The sequence below is a fragment of the Vulpes lagopus genome, chromosome 9 (genome assembly GCF_018345385.1).
Source record: "Vulpes lagopus strain Blue_001 chromosome 9, ASM1834538v1, whole genome shotgun sequence".
In the NCBI taxonomy this organism is placed as follows: Eukaryota; Metazoa; Chordata; class Mammalia; order Carnivora; family Canidae; genus Vulpes; species Vulpes lagopus.
In genome coordinates, this window is record NC_054832.1 from 71,430,904 (window position 1) to 71,455,476 (window position 24,573).

The 24,573-nt window shown below is 43.6% G+C and overlaps 1 protein-coding gene across 3 annotated transcripts in view; it reads right to left on the minus strand.

Annotated features, from left to right (window-relative positions):
• The window catches only part of FAM110B (family with sequence similarity 110 member B), a 144,499-nt gene extending 121,786 nt beyond the window's left edge, over positions 1-22,713 (minus strand). For all 3 annotated transcript variants that reach the window (XR_005989941.1, XM_041769273.1, XM_041769275.1), the window contains exon 1: positions 22,395-22,713. The gene's annotated coding sequence lies outside the window, so the exon portion shown is untranslated. The remainder of the gene's footprint in view (positions 1-22,394) is intronic.
• Between the last annotated feature and the right edge of the window lie 1,860 nt (positions 22,714-24,573).

The window sequence follows — 24,573 nt, forward strand, 5'->3', positions numbered from 1 at the left end:
TGTCCATGAAATGGGAAATGGGCCTTCATGATACATGGAATCTGCCTGAATCTTGATCTTGGACTTGCCAGTCTCCAGAACTGTTAGAAATAAATGTTTATTATTTAAGCTGCCCAGTCTATAGTAGTTTGTTACAGTAGCCTAAAAAGACTAAGACAGCTATGGATTCACTTTATGTATGTATCTTTAACTTTTCCTGTTTTCTGACTTGAATTGAAAAGGGCAAGTGCAAGAGGACTTGATTTTACTTTTATTCTCTTTCAGATACCTTATTTTATTGTCAGGTATCAGTAACTAGGGATGGCTCATTAGAACTGTATAGGTACCAGATTTTGGTCTTGGAAAAAGGAAAAAGCAGAAGGATGTCACTCAGCACTTTCAACTTGCACTGATTATCTGCCTATGTTTTCCACTGGTCAAACCTAACCAGAATCCAGAGAACTCACTGATGGATTTCAAACTTTTGGGTATTTGCTTTAATACGAGTTCCATTTCCAATTAGGATACAGAGCATGTAGAAAGGTCTTTGATCTCATGGTAAAAAGAAATTTCACCTGGGCAAAATAAAAACATACTTTTCTGTGGGTCAGTCTAGCAAAGAGTAATAATAACATAGAAGCCTTGATGACCTAATTTCAACGAGAAACAAGTCCTTCAAAGGCAAGCTGAAAGCCAGTGTAGGCTGCATTTCTGAAGGCTGTGTGTGCCTGGCTAGCCTGCAGAGAGGGAGGAAATCCCACAGACAGGACCTGACCTGCCAGGAACATGGAGAGAGAGACCAGCCTTACAGGACAGTGTGAACAGGTAGGACAGAAAGACTGGAATCTGAAAGAATAAGAAATGCAACAACAAATCACTTTACTAGAATTTACCCCCATAACCTTCATCCCAAAAACCAGGCAAGAGAGCAACAGAGAAGAGGTTAGAAAGCCAAGAGAAGACACACAGCCCATATATTCTCATGGTACTTGAGTCTCTGAATGCAAAGCGGAATCAAAATATCTAAAATGGGAGTTCAACTCTCCCAGCTGACATACTGACAGAGTAAAAAAAAAAAAAAGAAAAAAGAAAAAAAAAAGGAAGATCAGGTGAATTCAGTCTGATTAAAAGTGCAACTCAGGGGAATCCCTGGGTGGCTCAGTAGTTTGGCGCCTGCCTTTGGCCCAGGGCACGATCCTGGAGTCCCCGGATCGAGTCCCGTGTCGGGCTCCCAGCATGGAGCCTGCTTCGCCCTCCTCCTGTGTCTCTGACTCTCTCTCTCTCTCTACCATGAATAAATAAATAAATAAATCTTTTTTAAAAGAAAAAGTGCAATTCAAGAGTTTAGTTAAATTCTAAGGTAGGGAGGATCCTGGGTGGCTCAGTGGTTTAGCGCCTGCCTTTGGCCCAGGGCGTGATCCTGGAGTCCTGGGATCGAGTCTCACATCAGGCTCCCTGCATAGAGCCTGCTTCCCCCTCTACCTATTTCTCTGCCTCTCACTGTGTGTCCGTCATGAATAAATAAATAAAATCTTAAAAAAATAATTCTAAAGGATCTGAATATTCAGCTCCTTACCCTAATCTCCATGAAGAAAGAGCTTGCATGCTCTGAGATTTGAAACAAACAAAATATTATACTTCAGTCTTTACTATTTTATTTACACCACCTGGGGTAAAGTTTATTGGATGGGATATCTCCTGAGGTATGGCAAATAAAAGCAAAGATGGGCTATTGGGACTATATCCAAATAAAAAGCTTCTGCACAGCAAAAACAACAATCAACAATACTCAAAGGCTATCTGCTGAATGGGAAGATGATACTGGCAAATGACATATCTGACAAAAGGTTAGTATCCAAAATATATAAGGCACTTATACAATGCCAAGAAAACCCAAATAACCTGATTAAAAATGGGCAGAAGACATAAACAGACGTTTCTCCAAAGACGACATCCAACAGACACTTGAAAAGATGCTCAGCATCACTCATCATCAAAAAACACAAATCAAAACTACAACGAGGATCCCTGGGTGGCGCAGCGGTTTGGCGCCTGCCTTTGGCCCAGGGCGCGATCCTGGAGACCCGGGATCGAATCCCACATTGGGCTCCCGGTGCATGGAGCCTGCTTCTCCCTCTGCCTGTGTCTCTGCCTCTCTCTCTCTCTCTGTGACTTTCATACATAAAAAAAAAAAAAAAAAAAAAAAAAAATCAAAACTACAACGAGATATCACATCAGAATGGCCAAAATCAAAACCACAAGAAACAATAAGTGTTGGCAAGGATGTGGAGAAAGGGGAATACTTATGCACTACTGGTAGGAATGCAAACTGGTGCAGCCACTTCGGAAAACAGTATGAAATTCTGCAAAAATTAAAAATAGAGTACCTTACCATCCAGTAATCACACTCTGAGGTAGTTACCGAAAAAGTAGAAAAACACTAACTCAAAGGGATACATGCAGCCCTGTGTTTATAGTAGCATGATATTCAATACCTAAACTATGTAAACAGCCTAAGTGTTCACTGATAGATGAATGGATAAAGAATACACACACACACACACACACACACACACACACACACACACACAATGGTATGGTATTTAGTCATAAAAATGAAGTCTTGTCATTTGCAACAACATAGATAGAGCTAGAGAATATAAAGCTAAGTGAAATAAGCCAGTCAGAGAAGGACAGATACCTTGTGACTTTACTCATATGTGGAATTTAAAAAACAAAACAAATGAGCAAAGGAAAAAAAGAGAGAGAGAAATCAATAAAACTAGACTCTTGAGAACAAAGTGATGGTTGCCAGAGGGGTGGGGGGATAAGTGATAGGGATTAAAGAGCACACTTTTCATGATAAGTACTGAAGAAGGTATAGAATTGCTGAACCACTATACTTCACACCAGAAACTAATATAACATGGTATATTAATTATATTGAAATTAAAATGAAAAATTAATTTAAAAAGTAAAAATCTGGAAGAAAAAGTTTATTTGATGGACCTGCTAATTGGACATCACAAAAGAGAAGTCAGTAAATCTTACATTTTCCAAAATAAATAGAGAAAAAGAACGGGGAAAAAAAAATGAACTAAGTAGCAGTGACCTGAGAAATAACAGCAAATTATCCAAAATATGAATAATTTAAAAAACAGAGAACAATGGGATTTAAAATATTTCAAGGAATGTGACTGAAATATATCAAATTTTGAAAAATATCAAACCATTAACCCAAGATGTTCAATGAATCCCAAACAGAAAAATACAAGCAAAATCACACCTAGGCATATCATGGCCTAATTTCTAAAAACAAACAATAAAAAGAAAAAAATTAAAAAGCAAGAGGAGGAAAAAAAGACATTACGTACAGGGGAACAAAGATAATAACAATGGCCAACTTCTCATTAGAAGCAAGAGAAGCCAGAATGGAACAACCTACCTAACGTGCTAAAAGGAAAAAATAAAAAACTGTCAAACTACACTCCTGTGCTTAGCAAAATACTCCTCAAAAAATGAAGGCAAAGTTAAAGATGTTTTCAGCTAAATGAAAGCTGAGAAAATTTTTCACTAGCAGATCCACATTACAGTAAATTATAGTGGAAGTTCTTCAGGTTGATGGAAATAATACCAAACAAAAAAAATCAGATTTACAAGAAGGAATAAACAACAAAGACATGGCAAAAGTGTGGATAAATATTTTAAAGTTTTTTAAAATGATAATTAGCCATAAAGTAAAATATACTATTATATTATGGAGTTTATAACTTAGAAGTAAAATATATAACAACAGCACAACAGATGAGAGGAGAGTACAAGGAAATGTACAGTTCTAAGACTTTTAGATTAAATTCAAAGTTGTAATATGAATTTAACATAGATGAATCCCTAAAACAACCATTAAAAATTAAAACCAAACCGTGGCTAAAAAGCCAAGGAGATTAAGTAAAATACCAAAAACTACTTGAGTAATCCAAAATTAGGCAGACTAATACAGCAAATAAGTACAATACAAATAATAAGAGAGCAGACTTAAAATTATCAATTTATGTAATATCAATAATTACAATAAATATAAATGGACAAAACCCTCAATGAAGAGGGGATAACGTTCAAGACTGGATAAAAAGCAATGCATAACTATATGCCATTTATAAAAAAACACACTTTAAGTATAAAGTCTAGATAGGTTAAAAACAGATTTTATTTATATATATATACACACACACATATATATACGTATAATATATGCATATATATATCATGGTGTATGTGTGTATGTGTGTGTATACATACACCAGTCATAAAAACCTGGTGTGGTTACATTACCATCAGATAAAGTAGACTCCAAGGTAAGGACTATCCCTAAAGATAAGGAGGTATATCAGATAATGATAAAAGAGTCAATTCAGCACAAAGACATTAAGAGTTCTAAATGTACGCACCTAACTACAGCATCTCAAACTAAATGAAACAAAAATTTACCAAACTAAAGAAACAGAAAAATCCACAATCATAGTTGAAGATTACCTGCATATATGTTCTTCTGTTTGTTTTTTAAGGATATTATTTATTTATTTGAGAGAGAGGGAAAGGAAGAATGAACAAAGGCGGGTGGTGAGGAGTGGCAGAGGGAGACGGAGAGCAGTTAAGCAGGGAGTTTCATGTGGGGCTCGATCTCTGGACCCCAAGATCATGACCTAAGCTGAAGGCAGATGCTTAACCAACTGAGGGACCCAGGTATCCCTATACATTTTCTAATAAACTTCAAATTCTATAGCCACGTGAAATGGAAATAGAAGCCTAGTTTTTTGGGGTTTGGTAACAAAATGATCCAAAACATGTGAAATGTTTAGAACAGTACATTATAAAATACAAAGGAATCCTGAACATGAAAGTATCCTTTTTAAGAAATTCTTAGGGGATCCCTGGGTGGCGCATCGGGTTGGCGCCTGCCTTTGGCCCAGGGCGCGATCCTGGAGACCCGGGATCGAATCCCACATCAGGCTCCCGGTGCATGGAGCCTGCTTCTCCCTCCACCTGTGTCTCTGCCTCTCTCTCTCTCTCTCTGTGACTATCATAAATAAATAAAAAATTAAAAAAAAAGACTTAAAAAAAAAAGAAATTCTTAGGAATTCCACTCATTTTTGGTTTTCTTTAAGTCCTAGGAAACCACAGAACATTAATACTGCTATAGGCTCTTATATTCACATATTTCTCAACTTTTGGTTCCAGTACAAGTATTAATAAATACCTCACTCATTAGCACCGTTCAGCTACTAACTCAAGTGAAATATTAAATCAAACCAAATACCAAATATCAATAAAATCAACTATCAAAAATCAAACGCTGTGTTGCTTTCCAAGATAAGGAAGATGATGGGTGTCTTCCTTCACAATTTATTTTTGAGAGACTTTGGAAATCTCTTAGCAGAAGATATTTCTTTAATGTCCACTGTAATTTCTCTTAGAGAGAAATCACCTCTTGGTCTTCATTCCCCTCATCCCATACAAAAAAGAGATTGCATCTCATCTCCCTCAATTTCCCAACCCACGCTGTTCAAAGTTCAAGCCTAAAGCAAAAAAGCTACATTCTGGACTTCACCAATAGTGAGCATCACCTGGGGATCCTCCCCTAAAAATAAAAAGGTCTAAGGTGGGGCTCTGAAATCTTTATTTTAAATATGTGTCTTTGGGGATCCCTGGGTGGCGCAGTGGTTTGGCGCCTGCCTTTGGCCCAGGGCACGATCCTGGAGACCCGGGATCGAATCCCACGTCGGGCTCCCAGTGCATGGGGCCTGCTTCTCCCTCTGCCTATGTCTCTGCCTCTCTCGCTCTCTCTCTGTGTGACTATCATAAATAAATAAAAATTGAAAAAAAAAAAAAAGCTATAAAAAAAATAAAATAAAAAAAAAATAAATATGTGTCTTTGGCAATTCTTACCAAAAACCTTCAGGTTTTCAAACAGATGCAAAGATGCTCAGCCCTGCATCACCAGCCACATAACCATGGCAAGTCAATTACTCCCCCTTGACTCCTCTCTTGTCTATAAAATGAAGACATCTCCACCTTTTAGGAGTAAGCAAAGCAGTATAATGCCTTAAATCTAATCAGTGCTCAAATTCTTTGTTGAAGGAATGAATGAAAAAATTTGCCTGAGAGGCAAGGTGACCATGTGCCCAAGCTGCATGGTTCAAAAGCACAGACTTACAGGCGGAAATCCAAACGCCACTACCTGCCACGCTAGGTTTCTCTACTCCTTGAATCTCCCCCATTCAAATATTTCACCTTACACCGCAAAACAAAACTGCATGGAGCATCCTAGACTGGCCGTGCTGTTTCATGCCTCAGTCCCTTGACTGGGTCTGTCCCATCTGGCTGGAATCTCCCTCTTTAATTTCTCCCCCAACACCCACCCCTAGCCCACCCCTGGCTAACACCTACATTTCCTTGGGTAGGTGGATGGGACTCAGCTCATATCTGACCTTCCTCAGGGAGACCTCCTTGGCCTATTCCCTCCCTACCTTTTAGGCTAGCACATTCTGATCACCACACCATTTGGGGGGGTATCTGGAGGCAAAAAAAAAAAAAAAAAAATGGCAGGTATCTGCCCAGAGTACTTGCCAGAGCAAAGAAGCATCTCAGAAAAAAACTTGGTGAATGTATGGAGTTAGGTAAGGAGCACAGCCTTAGACATTGTGAAAAATCATTCTCTGGTGCTTTCTGGGGCCAAGAATTGGACCTATAACCGAAACAGTTCAAACAGCAGTACTAAAGGCCCTAGGTGGGGAGGAACTGAGCTCTACTCCCCAACCAACGGCCAGCCTCAACCCACCAGCCACCTCACTGAGCCCCCTTGGATGCAGCTGCTCCAGGTCCCATCCAGCCTCCAGGTGACCACAGCCCCAACAATACCTTGATTGCAGCCTCCTGAGACACCCCGAATCCCCACAGAAATGTCAGGATGGGATGCTTATTGTTTTTTTGAGCCACTAGGTTTTAGGGTCACTTCTTATGTAACAGAGATAATACAGATTTTACTTCAACTCCTAGCTTCCTTTTTGCTCAGTATAATCACTTATCTAAAAGTATCTATTTCATAGATAAAAAAAAAATTCATCAAAGAGCCATAGAGAATACATGTTCTAGTTCCCTCTGGCCACCTTCACCAAAGAGACATCAGATTTCTCAGATTCTAAAATTGTTTAAAAGATACCCTAGTTTCGGTTTTGTGAAGTATTCAGATTAAGTGGGTCGACTATATAATTAAATCACAAAAAAAGAATGAGTGGAGTGATATAAGAAGAAATAGTTCAATATTCTTTGAGATAAATTTGTTTCCAAATAGGACTTATTATAGAATACACATTTCATTAGATATTACTGTAAGCCCCTGTAACGTTTTAAAAACAGGTTTCAGTTCACTGAAGACATTTTTACTTAAGGACCTAAGACTAAATTTAGAAATCACCTTTGCTATATTTATTCCTCCAAACTTAATCAATTTAATAATATCTACATTAATTTTGTCGAAATAAGAAAAATTGCTCCAAGAATATAAATGTTACATACTCTAAGACAAAAAAAGGGGGGGGGGGTAGCTCTCTCAAAGAACATCAAATTCTTCAGCTTAAAAAACAAAAACAAAAACAAAAAAACCCAGAAACTCCCAAAAGATATCATTTCATAAAAACATTTTTTAAACCTAGGGAAGTAAGTACATTTTCATGGCCCCAAAGTTTTGATGTTAACAAAAACATCTTAGAATGACTACATTTAAAAATTTTATGAAAGCTGAACATGCTCCAAAACAGATTTCCATTAAATTTTTAAATAAAACATAGTTTCATCATAGTCTTGCTTCCAAATGCCTAAAAATGTTTAATAAATGGTATTCCAGAAAGCAAATCTTAACTGATACTTTAAACATGAATAGCCACACAGACTATAAAAAACGGATGCAAAATGGTTAGGGAAAAGCATGCATACACCTGGCTTATTAAAAGTTACGGACTTTGTTTCAGATTCTGGATGAGAAGTTCAAGCCTATGACACAAGGCAGATCTTCTCTGGGAGAATGTCTGTACCCCTTTCTGCCCTCCCCAGCATTTTCCTGCAAGACATCCATTTTCAATTATCCTCCCTCCTTCCCTCCTGCCCAGGCTCCTGCAAAGTTTACTGCGGCTGGGGGTTCTCAATTTAGCACCATGCACCCCTAAATGAGGACTTCACCCATATCAGCAGTTCCATATCAACAGGGAACCTGTCAGAAATGCAAATTCTCATGTCCTCCTTGGACCTGTTAATCAGGAACTCTGGGAACAGACAGGCAATTTGCATCCAGGTGATTGCTGGGCTACAGAGTGTGAACCACTGACCCAGATCCAAGGTTCCCAAAGCCATCTGTACAGCAGGGTCACAGGTAACCTCCACAGTGCCCCCAAATTCCTGTTCAGGGAAGCCCCTCATCCCCCACGCCCCTGCCTGGCACAGCAGAATCCCAGATGCTCTTATCCAGTTGACAGTGTGGACCACTGGAGCAGGCAATCTAGAAGGGCCCTTCGAGGAAGAACTGAATCTGTTTCGCCAAGTCAGCCCCCATAGTTCCCATTTTGCTTGGGTGTTTGCCAAGCCAGAGAGAATGGAAGGCAAAAGCATAACTCTGCACATGTAGATGCCAGGACCCTGATGCACAGAAAATCCCCGTTCCCAGGAAGCACAAGTCCCAGTCTCCTTTCCAGCATGGTAACAAATGCCCCCAAACTGAAGGCTAGCCATCGGACTCCTCTCCTACTCTGCTTACAAGTATTTATCAGTTTATTTCGGTGTTAAAGAGAAACATGACCTTATTCTCCAACACTGTGCCCCTGGAGAGAGTGCCCTGAATAAGATTCTGTTAAAAGTCTACTGTGGAGCAGACTCCGCTTCCAAGGCATGATGAAATAAACCCAAAATGAGAAGTCAAAATGATACTGTTAGAAATGGTGACAGCCATCAGTGTTGTGGTCAAGCTGATGTGTGTCAGGATTAAAAACAGTCTTGGTCTCAGCATAGGGGATGGAAAGGCAAGTGTCCAGCCTCCTCGGAGCCCCCACTCCAATCCCAACAATAGAGTCCATTTTATATGGCAGCCCATTCTGGTCTGGGTCACCTTCATTAAGTTGAAATCTAACTTCCTATCACTTTCCCTCATAGGAACCCAAAGGTATGCCTGCCTCACACTGCCACCACCAACAGCCCCTGGCGGGGAACGCACTGTTTGTGGCCCAGAAACATCACCAGATCCCCCTTTGAGGTGTTTCTGCACAAGAGATCATTAAATTGTAAGAATGTTTCTGCCACAGGGCTCAACAGAACTTGTGATATGAGATAGAAAAGAAAATGACCTCTAAATATTTTCCCAAATACAAAAAATAAATAATTAAAAAGCTGACCACCACTGATTCCAATATTTAGTATTAAAGTTTCAACAAGGTCAAATATATAATTCATGCCTTCCCAATATAAAAAATCTAAACAACCAATTCACAGACCAAAAATTATATTAAGAAAGCCTCTGGTTTTACTTTTAACCCTGCCTTCTTTCCCAAAAAGATGCGAGATACCTTGAAGGAAAAAAATATAAAATAAAATCAGAGGAAAACATAAAGTTTCAGGACCTAGAGAAAATTAAACCCAGAAACAGCTCAAGATAGCAAAGAGACTAGTCATAATTTCCTACTAAAGTTGCTACAGTTGAGCTTCAACTCTGCTTCAAGTTTATTATTTATAATTTAATTCTTTGCCTTGCATATTTCTGACAAATTTTTAAGTGTGTAAAGTGTAGAGCACACTGGATGATAACAACACAAGAGATACTTACTGACGTCTCCACCAAAATACAGGCGATATCATGTGGCCACCTCTGGAATTTCCTTCAACCAAACCAAAGAGCAGAATGGGTAAGAGGGCTACTCAGTCAGGAAGATAACTCTGGAAGGGTCTAAGATAACTCACTGCCACCTGAGTGTTGCCTAGAGCCTTCTACTTGGAAGATCAAACTTGACAAAATCAAAGCAGTGAATGGGCTCTGTAGACTCTTGAAAGAATCATCCACAATAAATAGGCCTCTTAGATTGTTAAGAGCTCAGTAAATTTGTAATTTTCAAAAAAAGTTCCAAAAGCCTGACCAGAATGTAGAACTATCTGCTTCTGAACGGATGCAGCCATATAGGTACCTAGTGGGCAAAGCCAAACGTTCTTTGAGAAGTAATAGTTTGAAGGACTCACTCTAGGTCATAGGTTCAATAAACCCCCAAAAGTATATTATCAAGGTGATTTTGTTCTAGAAATGGTTCAAAGTGGGTATTACCAAGCTTTCTACCACAGCTACAGAAAAAAAATCTCACATATTTATTACATGCAGAATCTAAAAAAGTCAAACAGAAGCAGAGAGTACAATGGTCATTGTCAGGAAGTAGGGGGTGGGAGAAATGGGGAGATATTGGTCAAGGAGAACAAATTTTTAAAAAGAGAGCAAGAGAGAGAGAGAAAACAAACTTAAAGAAAATAAACTTCTAGTTATAAGACTAGTAAGTTCTGGAGACTTCATGTACAACATGATGACTATAGTTAATAGTTAATAATACCCTATTCTCTTTGAAATTTGCTAAGAGCATCAGATCTTAAATGTTTTCACCAACCCCCCCCACACACACACACACACTTTGTAAGGCAGTAGGTGTGTTGATAATTTAACTGTGGTCACTATTTCACAATGCATACATACGCCAAAACACACTATCTTAAACACAGACAATTTTTAGTTGTCAATTATACTTCAATAAAGCTGAAAAATACAAATAAAACCAATCAGGAAAACCAATCTCATGTATTAATTTGCTATGCATTAAGTTGTTAGATATGAACCATTAAAGATAATGATTTTAGTCTCAGACCAATTAATACTAAGCCATCCTTCGTGGCAGCAGAGGTGAGGTGATACTCTCTACAGTGCCAGGCAGCCTACATACCAATCGTTATGAAACCTGGAAGGTAGGGACAATGTGTTATTAATCTTTCTGCTCAGCACCCAAAGTAGTAGTGCGTGAGCACATACGAATCCAATAAATGTGATCAACGAATGAGCTACAGACCATTCGGCAGAACGTGGCTGGTGTGCAATACCTTTCAGACCACCGAAACCTGGTCAAACCTGACTGCTTCATAAATGAACTTAATTTACATTCCCTCACGTTACTAAAACGGAACAAGCTCTACGGGAAGCTTGAGAGCATCCCCAGCCTGTTCCTGACACAACAATCACAACAATCAATACAAGATACTCTGAGAACCAAGTTCAACCAGCTATGGACACAGCAACGCAATCACCACAACTCTATATCCTCGAAATTGTTCTTGAGTTTATAAGAGATGTTCCAAATGCTTCACAGAAATCCAAAGAGAAATATACAGAATTGTTCTGATATTCTGGCTAGTAACCTTATGCAAACAAAATGAGGTTAGCTTGGCATGATTTGTTCATACTGAAACTATTCTTGATTTTAGTTATTACTACTTTCTTTTCTACAAGTACACAACCATCTGCTTAACACTGTTTTAGAAGGCTGCCAAGGATAGGGAGTAAAATAACTGAATTGTAGAATCTAGAAGAGCATCCTCCCATGGAAATACAATGCCAAGCCACAAAGGTGAACCGTACGTTATTTCAAATCAGTATATTAAAACTTAAAAAGAGAAAGATGAAGTTATTTTTGATAATATATTTTATTCAACCCAATCAATCCAAAGTATCCAAAAAATATTAATGAGTTCTTTTACATTCTATTTTCAAACTAAATCTGCAAAATCTGGTACTCTACACCTACAGGATACCTCGATTCAGGCTAGCCACACAGACAGTGCTCAGGGGCCACCACACTGGACAGTGCAGGTCTAGGATCTTGTCCCTTTCTGAAAAATCAGGGCATTTGACTAGTTTCTGGCACCTCTCATCTTCTCCATGCTCTCTCAGGGTATTATCAACAGGGATGGCTTGGTCCCAGCTGCAAACTCCTTCAGCATCTGAGAGATCATTCACCTCAATCTTGAGACACAAACTACTCACGTAGAGAGTGGCTTAAGATTGAAGCAGATATTCACAAGAAGCTGCTGGTTTGAATATGATTTATGCTCTCTGTCAAGTCATACAGTACTCATAAGGCAGAGACATGCTTTCATGCCCTGGCATTCATATTATTCAAACATCATAAAAGACATGTTTGTTTCTTCTACTCTTTTTTTTTAAGATTTCATTTATTTATTTGTTTGTTTGTTTATTTGAAAGAAAGAGAGAGAAAGGGAGGTACAGAGAGAGAAACAAGCAGCTTCTATGCTGAGGCAGGGCTCGATCCCATGGCCCAGAGATCAAGACTCGAGCTGAAATCAAGAGTCGGATGCTTTGCCCCCTCTTCTGCTCTTTCTTATTTAGACCATATATGCTCAAGAAAAATAATTAGAGAGGATGCATGCTAGAACTAGAAGCCTTTTGGGTGACTGGGATTGCAGGAAGCAGAGCGAGGTGAGCCGCCACTCGGGACAGAGCAAACAGCAGGTGTAATACAGGGTGACGCCCACGGGAAGGAGCCAGAGAGGCACGGAAGCCACAGGGGAAGAACTGGAAGGGTATGTTAATAAGACTGTTTTGAACATGGGGTCCAGGCTTGGAGCAGGTAACCATTGTGATAGACCAATACCTCAGCTAATTTTGGAGACAGTAGAGTAGGGGCAGGGAAAGGAAGAAGGTTCAGTTGCAAGGGGAATAATTCACCCCTCTCCAAATGCAAGCTTTCCATGATCCCTGCAATGTCATTTCATTAGACCACAAAGCATCAACGAATCGATTAAAAATCGATAAGCACAGACAAAAGCGGGCTTGCTTGACAGTATGTTTGCTAATTTAGGTTTGAGGAATTTATCCTTCTATTGATGGAAGGAAGCTGCTTACAGGAGTTTAGGTTCTTTATGTATCAAAATGCAAGGGAAAAAAAACCACCTGCTGGCATCATATTCCTTTTATAGAACTTTCTAAGGGGATAGAGGGGCCGAAAACTGAGAGAAAAAAGAAAAAGAGACAAAGCTTTCTTCTTCTCTAAAAAGAAAAAAAAAGATGAATCTTTGCTTCATCGATGCCGCACCCTCCACATCAAGTTGGCACCAGTGAGGTGCACGTGACCCCATTCACAAGGCACCCTGACATTTTCAACAAGGGCAACAGCCCTTCAGAGGATGGACAAGGTGAGAAGTGCCACCAAGGTCACCTCCATTCCCCTACAACAGGCAGTAACGTGGTACTCTAGGACTAGAGAGGTCTACGCATCAACTTGACTGGGACACAAAATGCCCAGATACTTAGTTGAGCAAGTATGTGCCTGCAGGAATGTTTCTGGATGAGACTGATGTTCAAATGGGCAGATGGAGTAAAGCAGATCACCCTCCCCCACTATGTGGGTGGTCTGTCGAAGGCCTGAATACAATAAAAAGGTAGAAGGGAACATCTGATCTCTGCCTGACTCCATGAGCGGAGACATTCATCTTCCCCGCCCCCCCCCCTTACTCTGGAACTTACGCCATGGGCTCCCCTGGGTCTCGATCCCATGGCCCAGAGATCAAGACTCGAGCTGAAATCAAGAGTCGGATGCTTTGCCCCCAGATGATGGATCTGGGACTTCCCAGCCCCCATAACCTCACCAGCCACTTCCTTATAACAAATCTCTTTTAAAGAAAGATGGAGACAGAGACAGAGCTCTACTGGTTCTGTTTCTCTGGAGAACCCTAACACGAGGTATCTACGACCAATGAATACTATCTGCTAAAATAAAAAGTCTATATTAAAATGAGGATATTTAAGTATTTCAGACACAAAATGTATAAAGCTGTTTGATTATGTCTTACTATCCTGAATCAAAAGGTCCTGGTGATGCCGTCTCTTTATCATTAACTCACAGTATCTAAACACCTTTTGGGAAAGGTCCGAAGGGCAGACAGAGCTTTTCAACAGCTGAATGCCTCACGCTGAAATGACTCTGGAAAAGGCATGTGGGAATAGCAATGGGGATTAACAACTAAAGCAGTTTGGTCCTGTGCTGGTGCATTCTGAAAGGAAAAAATACCTGAAGGAGAAATCAGATAAGCAAAGTAGGCCACATGAGCTGGACATGTGACCCTGGGGAGAGGGCAGAGCCACTTCTAACTGGGAAATGTGGCCACTGCAAAATTCATTTTGTAAACTAGACGTTTACACACACACACACACACACACACACACCCCTGCATGTGCATGCAAAACTTACATGATATGCATGGGACTCCCACCACTTATGTGGAAAATTCACTTAAAACCAATTTCCAAACGATACCGATAGAACCTTATTTCAACTTTCCAGAAAATGTAGATTTATATGATGGTAATACTCTCCCCGTACAAGAGCTGTAACTATAAATTCGCTAACAGGAACTAGAAAATAAAAAATCTTCGTTAAATTTAATAACTGAGTTGCTAGATCGCCGTCTCATCCCCTCTAAGACGGTGGCCACTTTGGCCAAAACATTATAAAAAGGTTTATATGGTTACACACCCGATTCATGCTGCAGGTTAGAACAAAGCTAAGAACATCCATGACCAGTCATATTCAGCACCAACACAAAGACTCCCCTTCTCTCATGGTCACTGAACAAGAACAAAATTTATTGGGAAGAACAACATCTGATTCTTAAAAATCACAACATTCCAATTAATGATCATTTGAATGAGCACAGGCCAGAGATAGATTAAAAGGATTTTTTTAAATCCCCAATTCATAGTCAAGAGCACAATGAGCCTCCCATTTCTCCTTGCTCTACCCACAGTCAGGAAGTGCTGTCGGATTCCCTGGTATTTCTCAACGCTTCTGAGTTCGGTTTCGGTCTATTTCTGACCAACCGTGAGAGCAATGGCCCCATGGCAGCCAGGGAAAGCAAGCAGACGGATAGCGTGCATGTGCGTGTGAATAAATACGAGCATATACCTATGATTGTGGAGTGCATCTGCACAGGGACTTGAAAATAAGTCCTTAGCCAAAAAATAAATAAAAGGGGGAAAAAAAATAAAAAGAAAAGAAGTCCTTACACGGTGAATACTAACTTCACCCAAACACTGTGGTCCACAAGCAAGCACTGTGAAAGCTAAAAAGCCTGGACGAGGATATAAAATATTCTTATTTCTAAAATGAGTATGAGTGCGTTTTACAAAATACAGATAGCATCGAAACGCCCCCAACCAAAGCCATTACCATGAGATGTGGCATCATAAGGAACATAATCCAGCTCAGGGGCAGGGGAGATAGTCCGCAGTCCAGACTGCTGAGCTGGCAGGTCCATCAGGCTGTCCACTGCGGCCCCAATTTCAGGTCCAGCTTCTGGCACGGCCAGGGCTGCTTTTTACAGGGGGTACACCTCTCTACCATGTTTCCCCTCGTGGTTTTTACAGAAGGACTGGTTGCCAGAGTAGGCCTTGGGTGATATTGGGTTTGATGATGAAGCAAGTGACACTCTCTGAAAGGCCAGGCTCAAACAACTAGCATGTCCCACCCCCAGAAAAATCCTTGTTTCTGAATATGTAAATCCTCCTTCGCCTCTCTCTGTCCCCAAAATGGGCTACAGAGGGCTGCCTGAAACCTGCCCGCTGGACCTCAGGTACATCCATCCACCTCACTGGAAAGCCTGCCATCTCACAGCACCAAAGCAAAGGTGAGAGCACAACTTTGCTTGAGTTCTGGCCCCTTCTGCTGTGCTTTTAAGGTGCCACAGGCAAGGACCTCGTAACCAGCAGGTGACCCTCGGGCTCCATTCGGTAGTACGTAGGAAGGCCTGCAAGGTGCCTGGCACAGCTGTGGGCAATCTGGACTTGGCCTCTTACGTGACAACATCCTGGAGATGTTGGAGCATCTCAACCTGGAGAAGGTGCTTTCGACATGTAAACCAGTAACACTGTTCTAGTTTGACAGTGGGGCTGTGAGGAAAATAAAGCAGGATGACAGGAAAGAGGGTGGCTGGAGAAGAGGGGCTACCTTGGCTCCTGTGGTCAGGGTGAGTCTCTGAAACAGTGACTTTCGTCCCATGACCTGTATGAGCAGAGCATTCAAGACAGATGCCCCCTGAAATCCGTGACGCAGTTACCTCGTAACAGCAGCTAGCCTTGGCAGGGTGCTCTGCATTTTGCAAACACCATCTTGCTGAACCCTCTCGGCAATCCTATGAAGTAGGTACTACACAAAGGTTATCCCCATTTTACAGGATGAAATGGAAGCTCCAGAAGCCTCCGTAACTCACTCAAGTTCACACAGTGCCAATCTCTGCACCCACACAGACTCAACCAGAAAACGTTCTATCCGTCTCTCGGTAATGGCCTAGTGTTTGACCTGGAGTCCTCATGGCCCTGACGGAGCCCTCCCCCGGCCCTCCCCCTGCCCTGCTCCTGGTGTCACAGAAATAAAGCCTGTAATCGCTAAGGGCTCTGTCACCCACTCTGAATGCACACACAGTGTCTATGATTCCCCTTGAATCGGACAAATCTGGGCTGTCTAGGTCTCCTTGACCTCTGACACCGATGGCCTGTACTGCATCTGGGGCAACAGAACCCGTGAATGCCTTCTCTACACATTTTTAAAGTCTCAGAAAGACTACTTACACGGATTGCAATGGTTTACACCAGCTCCCAATCCTTGAGGTAGGGGACTCCATTACATGTGACCCCCAGATCCTTCCAAATAACAGGATTCCACTTGTATCACTGATACACAAATAAAAATAAAATATGAGCAGGCAAGCCCTCTCAGCTTGAGCTCCAGAATATACTGTATTTCACCAATTCTCAGACACATCTATTTTCCCCACTATAGTACCTGAAACCAGGTATGTTGCAGCTTAACTGGCCTATGTTTTCTTTCTGACATACAAGAATGATGCATCTTAAGATCAATAGCGGTTTAGGAGAAATTCAAAATTGTGGAAACAGCGGGTTCTCTCCCATTTCCTTTCTTTCCTTCCTGTCCAACTGGCTGGTCACCATGACAGCTTCCTAACTGCCTCCCCATTTCCACTCTTGTCTGATAACCCATTCTCCATAAGGCAGGCCATGTGAGCTGCCAAATCTGCACACTAGAGCCTGGCTCTCCTTGTGTCAGACCCTCCAACAGCTCCCACTACTTTAGAGTAACAGCAATCCTCCACTACAAGGGCCTGCTGACCTGGTATCTCTGATGCTCTCTCCTGTTCTTCACAAAGGCCAGGTTCAGCCTGCCTCAGGACCTTTGCACAAGCTGCCCTCTGTGCCCAAAGGCCTTGTGGAGGTTGCCCCTTTTCCTTTCCTTTCCTTTCCTTTCCTTACCTTCCCCTGCCCCTTCCTCTTCCCCTTCCCTTTCCCTTCTTTTCTTTTCACTTAAGTCTCAGCTCAAACATCCTCTACGGAGCCCTCCTAGACCACCCAACGCAGCTGCGAATGCCACCCTCATTCCTGACTGCAGTTACTAAATGCTTGAAACTAGCTTTTCACTGGGCACCTGGGTGGCTCAGTTGGTTAGGTGTCTGTCTCTTGATTTCAGCTCAGATCATGATCTCTAGGTTGTGGGATCGGCCCCCTGTCAAGCTCTGTGCTCGCCGTGGAGTATGCTTGAGGATTCTAGCTCTCCCTTGTCCTATGCCCCTCCCTTCTCTCAAGTGCACCCACTCTCTCTCTAAAATAAATAAATCTTTTTTTTAAATAAATAAATCTTAAAAAAGAACTAGCTTTACATTTATTTATTTTATTACCTTTTTCTTCCTTGATACCATAAAGCCTCAAAGGGTCAAGAACCTTGTCTTTCTTGAGCACTGCTTATCCCCAGGACCTAGGTACACAATGAATCCTCTACAAATATCCATTTAACACAAGAACCAAAATAGAAGAAATTGCTAAACTACATTCTTTCTCATAGTTACTTTCTTTCATTAACTTCCAGCTAATGAAACCAAAAAAATTGCTGGCAATGATTATTTTGAAGTGTATTTGTGATTCCTCCTCAAAAAGACAAAAATTTTAAAAAAGAAACAAACTTCCAGTGGGGTTTCTGAGGAGCAAATGCTTTGCCTTACAACATAACCACTCAAAAATTTTCCATATGCTTCTAAATTGTATCTTTAAAAGCTTTATCTGGAACTGGACAATTTCAAAACCCATTGATCTTGCTCTGAAGTATAAAACATACCACAGAATTCTTATAATTCTTCTAGAAACCTGTCTGCCAAATGACATATTGTTTCCTTTTGCTTAGTGTTCACCTTTGAACTTCCCTCTACAGTGTTTACAATTTTAAAATCCCAGCTTTAGCTCTAGTTCCCAGTTTAAAATTGTTTAATCATCCACATGTTCACTATTTTTATCACCAAACACACTGGAAAGAAGAAATAACTTGCTTCATCTACTAAATACTAAAGTTTCAAAACAAAAACAAACCAAACTATTCATGTCTTTGGATGCTATCTTCTTATGTGACTCTCCTTAGGAGACTCAAAATGTTAAAAACATAAACATCACACACACTCCCTTCTCACAAAAAGGAGGAAAACCTAATGTGTCATAATAGGAATATGCATGATTTAAGGTCTATCACAAGAGATCATCTAGCAACAAACCTAATCTTAAAAACAGGAAGAAAATGTATTCTGCAAACGTTTTGAAGCACTGCCCATACCTTCATTATCTGTAGTTTATTGTGTGGGTGATGACATCCACAAACGATGAAAAACTGTTATTTCTTACTACTTTCTCTCCCAAATCTTCCATGTGAACGATCCCGTAACTTACCCCTTCAAACTGTAGAATCAAAGCTACCCTTAGCTTCTTTGGTGAACATTTTGGACAAAATTTGTGTTCATTTCTGAACAATTCTCTAATACTACTTTTTTGTATTTTTATAATACTTTCAACAAAAAAATGACCATTAAAAAATAAATTATGCTCTGGTTAAAGTGTAAAATTTTAAAAAATGAATACATCGAAAGGAGGGTTTGGTCTAATGTTTTATTAACCATAACATATTTAATTATTTGATGTATTTAAGTGATTGAAATGAATATAGTTCCTATAACGCAAGGGAAAGAAAGTCAATGGAGGTCTGGGGAGTCTAGGACTTTTATCAGATGACCTGAGCAAGAAAGCCAAAAACAGACCCAACATTACTTCATAATCTAAACCATTTGCACTGGCCATTACATATTTCCAAGAAGTTAAACCTGCCATCTTTCACCCACCTCCTTCTAAAACAAGCAATCTTTAATAAGTAGTGTGAAATCTGAGGAGGTCACCTCTGAACATTAAAATTGGCTTAATTTCTCCTGTTTTAGACTCCAAATGCTACCCAGGCAATTCAAAACATGTCACTAAGTTACAAAGAAGAGGTTTTTTTTTTTTTGTAACAAATCCCAAAAGAACCTAGTGAGCACCTCTTGAATATGCAGAGGTTATTCCACACAGTGCGGTGGAAAGATCCATGGGCTCCAGAGGCACACACCCCCCAGCTTAAAAATCGCAGCTTTGCTACTTATTAGCTACGTGACTCAGCCAGTCACTTCATGTCACCCTATGAAAGAAGATAACGACAGCTATCCTGTGTTGGAATAAAGAGGATGCACTGTCAACTACCCAGGACGAGGCCAGTCCCTGAGCCAGCCCACAGAGATAACTCGGATTACAGTCCAGAAAGCCCTTGTTCTAAGTCTTCTTATTCATGCCCTACCCTTGGTACTGTACGAAATAGAATGAATATATTTTTCTTGGATGAGTCATGGCTTTGCAGAGCTTCAGAGTCTTCATCCTGAATATCAATGCTCATTGCATCATACTGGGAGTCATAAAAATGGCAAAAATCAGAATAAGTGAGAAGCTATTTTCTTAGAGTCCTGATGCAACTGGGTTTCTCAGCATTTGTTTCTCTCTCTTAAAAGTACTGGAAAAAAAAAAAAAAGTCCAGCTTGGTTGGAGACCCCTGAGGCCCAGAATGGTCAAACTTATTCTATCATGAAAAATTAAGAGTAAAGAGTACAGCCGATTAAATAAGATTTTCAAGCAATGTTTGTCTTAACACCTGAACACTATGGTTTCCAGAAAGAAAAATCTGCCCAAGGAAATAGTCTAAAAAAGGTAGAATTACAAAAGAGAGACTTTTAAGAGAGACTTTTAATAAACCGTATTTATTCCTTAAAAAGATTGTTAGGCAGTATCCGTGTGGTGAGAGCATTATTTTGGGGAGAGGGCAAGCAGTGGGATCACTAAATTAACCCCTCCAGCTCTATGGGAACACAAACGCACCTTGTCCACCAGCATTATCCACAGCACCACCTACTGCCACACTGTGCCTACAGCAGCTTTGGTACCGCAGGGCCCCAAGAATTAGCCATGCCTTAGATTAGCCGAGTAAACTGTTTAGGAATGAAAGAGGTATCATCTGAAAGTTAAAAGTGGGTGGAGGAGGAAATTCAAAATAAAAGTAAACCTCTGACAATCTCTTAAAATATCCAGGCAGCGAACATAATCATTTGGTTACATGGCCAAGTAAGCGGTTTTAATTTTTCTTATGTTAGCTAATTGCGCTGCTCTAATGATTTTGAAGCACAAGAATTATAGGATCTGGTTGATGTATATACAACACGCCTGTTTCTGTTTCACCACCTGTGGACCCAGTGGGAGTCACCTAAATGTTGTGTCACCATGGTGGAATTTCAAGTAGGAATCGCAAGTATTACTGTCAACCTAAACAACTAGGATGGTTCATAGTGGGGTCCGGAGCCTACATTTCCCCTAATGTCTAGGCTTCTCCTTAGACATTTAGGCCCTGAAGGATAATTAAGTCTCTTTAGTATGAAATGTACTGGGATAGGACCGCTCAGGACTGTGTTCTCTTGTCCTCACAGATCTGCTATACATTGTGCATAAGAATATACTGAGCAGATTGTCAGTCATAAGCTAAACAACCACCCAACCTCAATTCTGATCTAAAAATGAGCCACAGACTTAAAATAGACCATGACTTGAAAAGAGCTGGGATTTGAAAAACAAAACAACTGTTTTCCAAACAGAAACACACATGGACTGATAACAAAAATCAAAAATAAGGCTAGGTGACACTTATGTGGCACTGTGTTCCAGGCACTGCTCAAAGCACTTTGCAGATGATCAGGCTGACAAAGCATGGCCAGGCCACCTCCCTGCTCCATTAGGGGCTCTAGTGCTGGAAGGTCTGCAGCAGCACCATAAAGGCCACAGGATAAGTCGGTGGGATGCTATGGACCAAGGAGTCTGGCTTGTCGTGACCTCGCCCTTATGTTAAAATAATCATGCTTAATCAATAGCCCAAAGACAGGGGGGTGTGACGTCACGGGTCAGTGCAGGTATGTTCCGTGGAATGACTCCATTATAATTTGGGGAGACGATGCTAAACGTGGGTCTTCCCCACCAACAGGGGGAAGGAGAAAAAGGAAAGTGGTGTCATTCATGCTGCAAAACTGCTTCTTCTGCTGTCGCATCCCCCTTCTCCGAAGCAAACCCGTCCGTGGCCCTCGCAGCGCCAGCCCCGCAGCGCCCGCACAGATGTGCGCAGCTTTCGCACCCAGGACACGGGCGTGAGGAGGAGCCCAGCGCTTGCCTGCACCTTCGGCGGCCAAGAGCCCGTTCACTTCCGAGGCTCGGGAAGCGGAGTCCCGCCCGCAAGGGTCAGACAGCCGGGCCCCGGGGTCTCGGTTCCACTTTCCCAAGTGGCCGAGGCGTTCGGCAAAGTTGGCTCCGAGGCCGCCCCGGCAGCCGCGCAGCGCGGACCTGCCCCGCCTGCACGAGCTCCCGCCCGGCGGCGCCCGAGGGCACGGGCCGGCCCGCAGGTCCCGGAGGGGGCCCCGGGGCAGGCCCCGGAGCAGGCACCGGAGCAGGCACCGGAGGGGGCCCCGGGCGCGCGGCGCGGGAGAGCCCCGCAGCCCCGTCCTCCCCCCGTCCGCGGCGGGCAGAGGAGGCGGCCGAGGCCACGGCGCCGCAGGGGGACCGCGGGGGAACTTCCCGAGCCTGCGGATCCGCGTCTCTGCGAGCTCCCGGCCGGCGACCCGGGGATGCTGGGACCCCCCCCCGCCCCCGCCCCCGAACGCAGCCCCCGCGGCGGGAGCCCGGCGAGGAGGGGGAGGGGAGGGGAGGGGAGGGGGGGGAGGGGAGGGGAGGGGAGGGGAGGGGGCGGAGCGCAGCCCGGGGCCCTCGCCCACCCGCTCCCCCGCAGCAGGCGGCAGGCCCCGCGCCCCCCCCCGCCCGGGGCCGAGGCTCCGAGGCTCCGAGGCTCCGAGGCGGACCCCCCCCCGGCCGCCCGCCCCCGGCGCAGCCTTACCTCGGCCGCGCTGCCCGGTCCCGGAGGTGCCGCCCCTGCAGGCGCCGGGCTCCCGGGGTCCGCGGGGAGGGGGCCGCCGCCGAGTCCTCGCGCCGCCCCGCGGGGCCGGGGGGAGCCGAGCCGGCGGGCCGGGGGCGCGGGGCCGTGGAGGGCCGTGGAGGGCGGCGGGCGGCGGGCGGCGGGCGGCGGGCGCGAGGGCTGGGGCCGCGCCGAGGGGAGGGCTCGGGCGGGCTTCGCGGAGCGCGAGGGAGGGAACTTGGAGCGACTTGCCGCGGCCCAGAGCGCGTGTCCCCGCCGAGTGTGCACGCCCCGCCCCCCGCGCCCCGCCTCGCCCCGCCCCCATCGGGCGCCCCGCCCCCACCCGCTCCCCGGCCCGCCCCCGCGCGCCCCGCCCCCTCCGAGCCCCTCCCGCCCCGCCCCATCGGGCGCCACGCCCCCGCCCCGCCCCCTACCGGGCGCCCCGCCCCCTCCGAGCCCCTCCCGCCCCGCCCCATCGGGCGCCCCGCCCCCGCCCCGCCCCCGCCCCGCCCCCTCCGAGCCCCTGCCGCGCCCCCGCCCCGCTCCCACCTCCAGCCCCTTCCAGACTCCGCGGCCGCCCCCGCCCGGTGCGAGCCTCCACCCGACCTCACGGCCCAGACCCGACCCCTGCGGGCGGGGCCCCTGGGGTCCGCGTTGCGGCTGCGATCCCCGCCCCTGGCAGCCCCCCGGGGGTCGTGGAGCCCCACATATTCCATGCACTCGCGTCTACACACCCAGTGCACCCTGCTGAGCGTTTCTAGACCTCATTTCTGAAGGCATTTTCTGAGGCTCCAAAGCTGTTTGGAGAAAACAGTAAAGAATATAGGGAAACATCCCAAGCGCGGTGTGCAGCCCCTGCAGCCTGGGCCGCCTGATGTTTCCGAATTAACTAAATGTTTGGGGGGTGCATCATCATTCATGTCGTAATCTGTGGTTTCCTCATGCTTTTTCTTTAGATTTGCTTAATCACCCGGTGGGTTTTTCGAGGGTTTTGTTGTTGGAGGAATGCGGAGCACATTCTGCTTTAGTTTTTCACCATTGGGAACTCTAGTGGATGAAATCCATATTTATCAAAACGAATGAATGAGACACAAACTCACAACATAATTGCTTCTCCGAAATATTTGGCAGAGATTTCCTTATACCTTTTGCACACTGGAAATAAGATTGCATTCATCCCATTTCCTCAGATCGTCTGTATTTGAATGGTGTGCCTCGTTTCATGCCAGTTCAGAGATTGTCAAATAAATAAAACTCAGACTCCCACAATAACTTTCTGGCTATGTACAAGAGAACCATTTTAAGAAAGTGACAGGATACCGGGTTTTGAATGGAACTTTCCTTTGCAGACTAATGCATTCCATGTGATGATCACCCATTATGTTGTGGTCTTCACTAAATCCAAAAGTCGTGTGATGGTAGAATGAAGTTATTTTCCATCGTTCGCATAGCAAATCGGAACTAAGTTCTCTCACCCCAAAGTAAGCTAGTAAAAAAATTAACTTCTTTGTCCCAACCCCTTACTTTTGGGAATCACGTGGTCACAGCATGTAGGCACACTTTCCCTGCCACTGCAGGACATGTGACCCAGGCCTGCCAGTCAGAGTGCCTCTCAGCCCCTGCATAGGCAGGGAGGAGGGGAGACGTACATGACCCTATTTGGGTGAATAGGGGTCCTTTTCGCCAGCTGATATTGCAGCTTCTGAGAGGGTGTCATGAAAGCCTGTAGCAGTTGGAGGTGGCCCATCAGGAAGTAAGAGCCGGGCACCTGGGTGGCTCAGTGGTTGAGCATCTGCCTTTAGCTCAGGTAGTGATCCCAGGGTCCTGGGATGGAGTCCTACATGGGCTGGCTCCCCAGAAGGAGAAGCAGGCTCCCTCTGGAGCCTCTCTCTCTCTCTGTGTGTGTCTCATGAATAAATAAATTAATTTAAAAAAAAAAAAAGATAAAGGGCAAACCAGAAGAAAGCCAACTGAGCACTAGACAGGAAGAGTCCCAATGGCATTAATGAGCCCTTCCAGGAAGCCATCTCTGAAACGAGTCAAAACCCCTGGATTTCTAAAGAAATGCACCAATAAATTGTCTTTTTAGCTTATTGGAAGTTAGATTTCTTTCCAAAATACTCACTTAAAAGCCATGAAAGATTCTTACAGGATCCAGCCT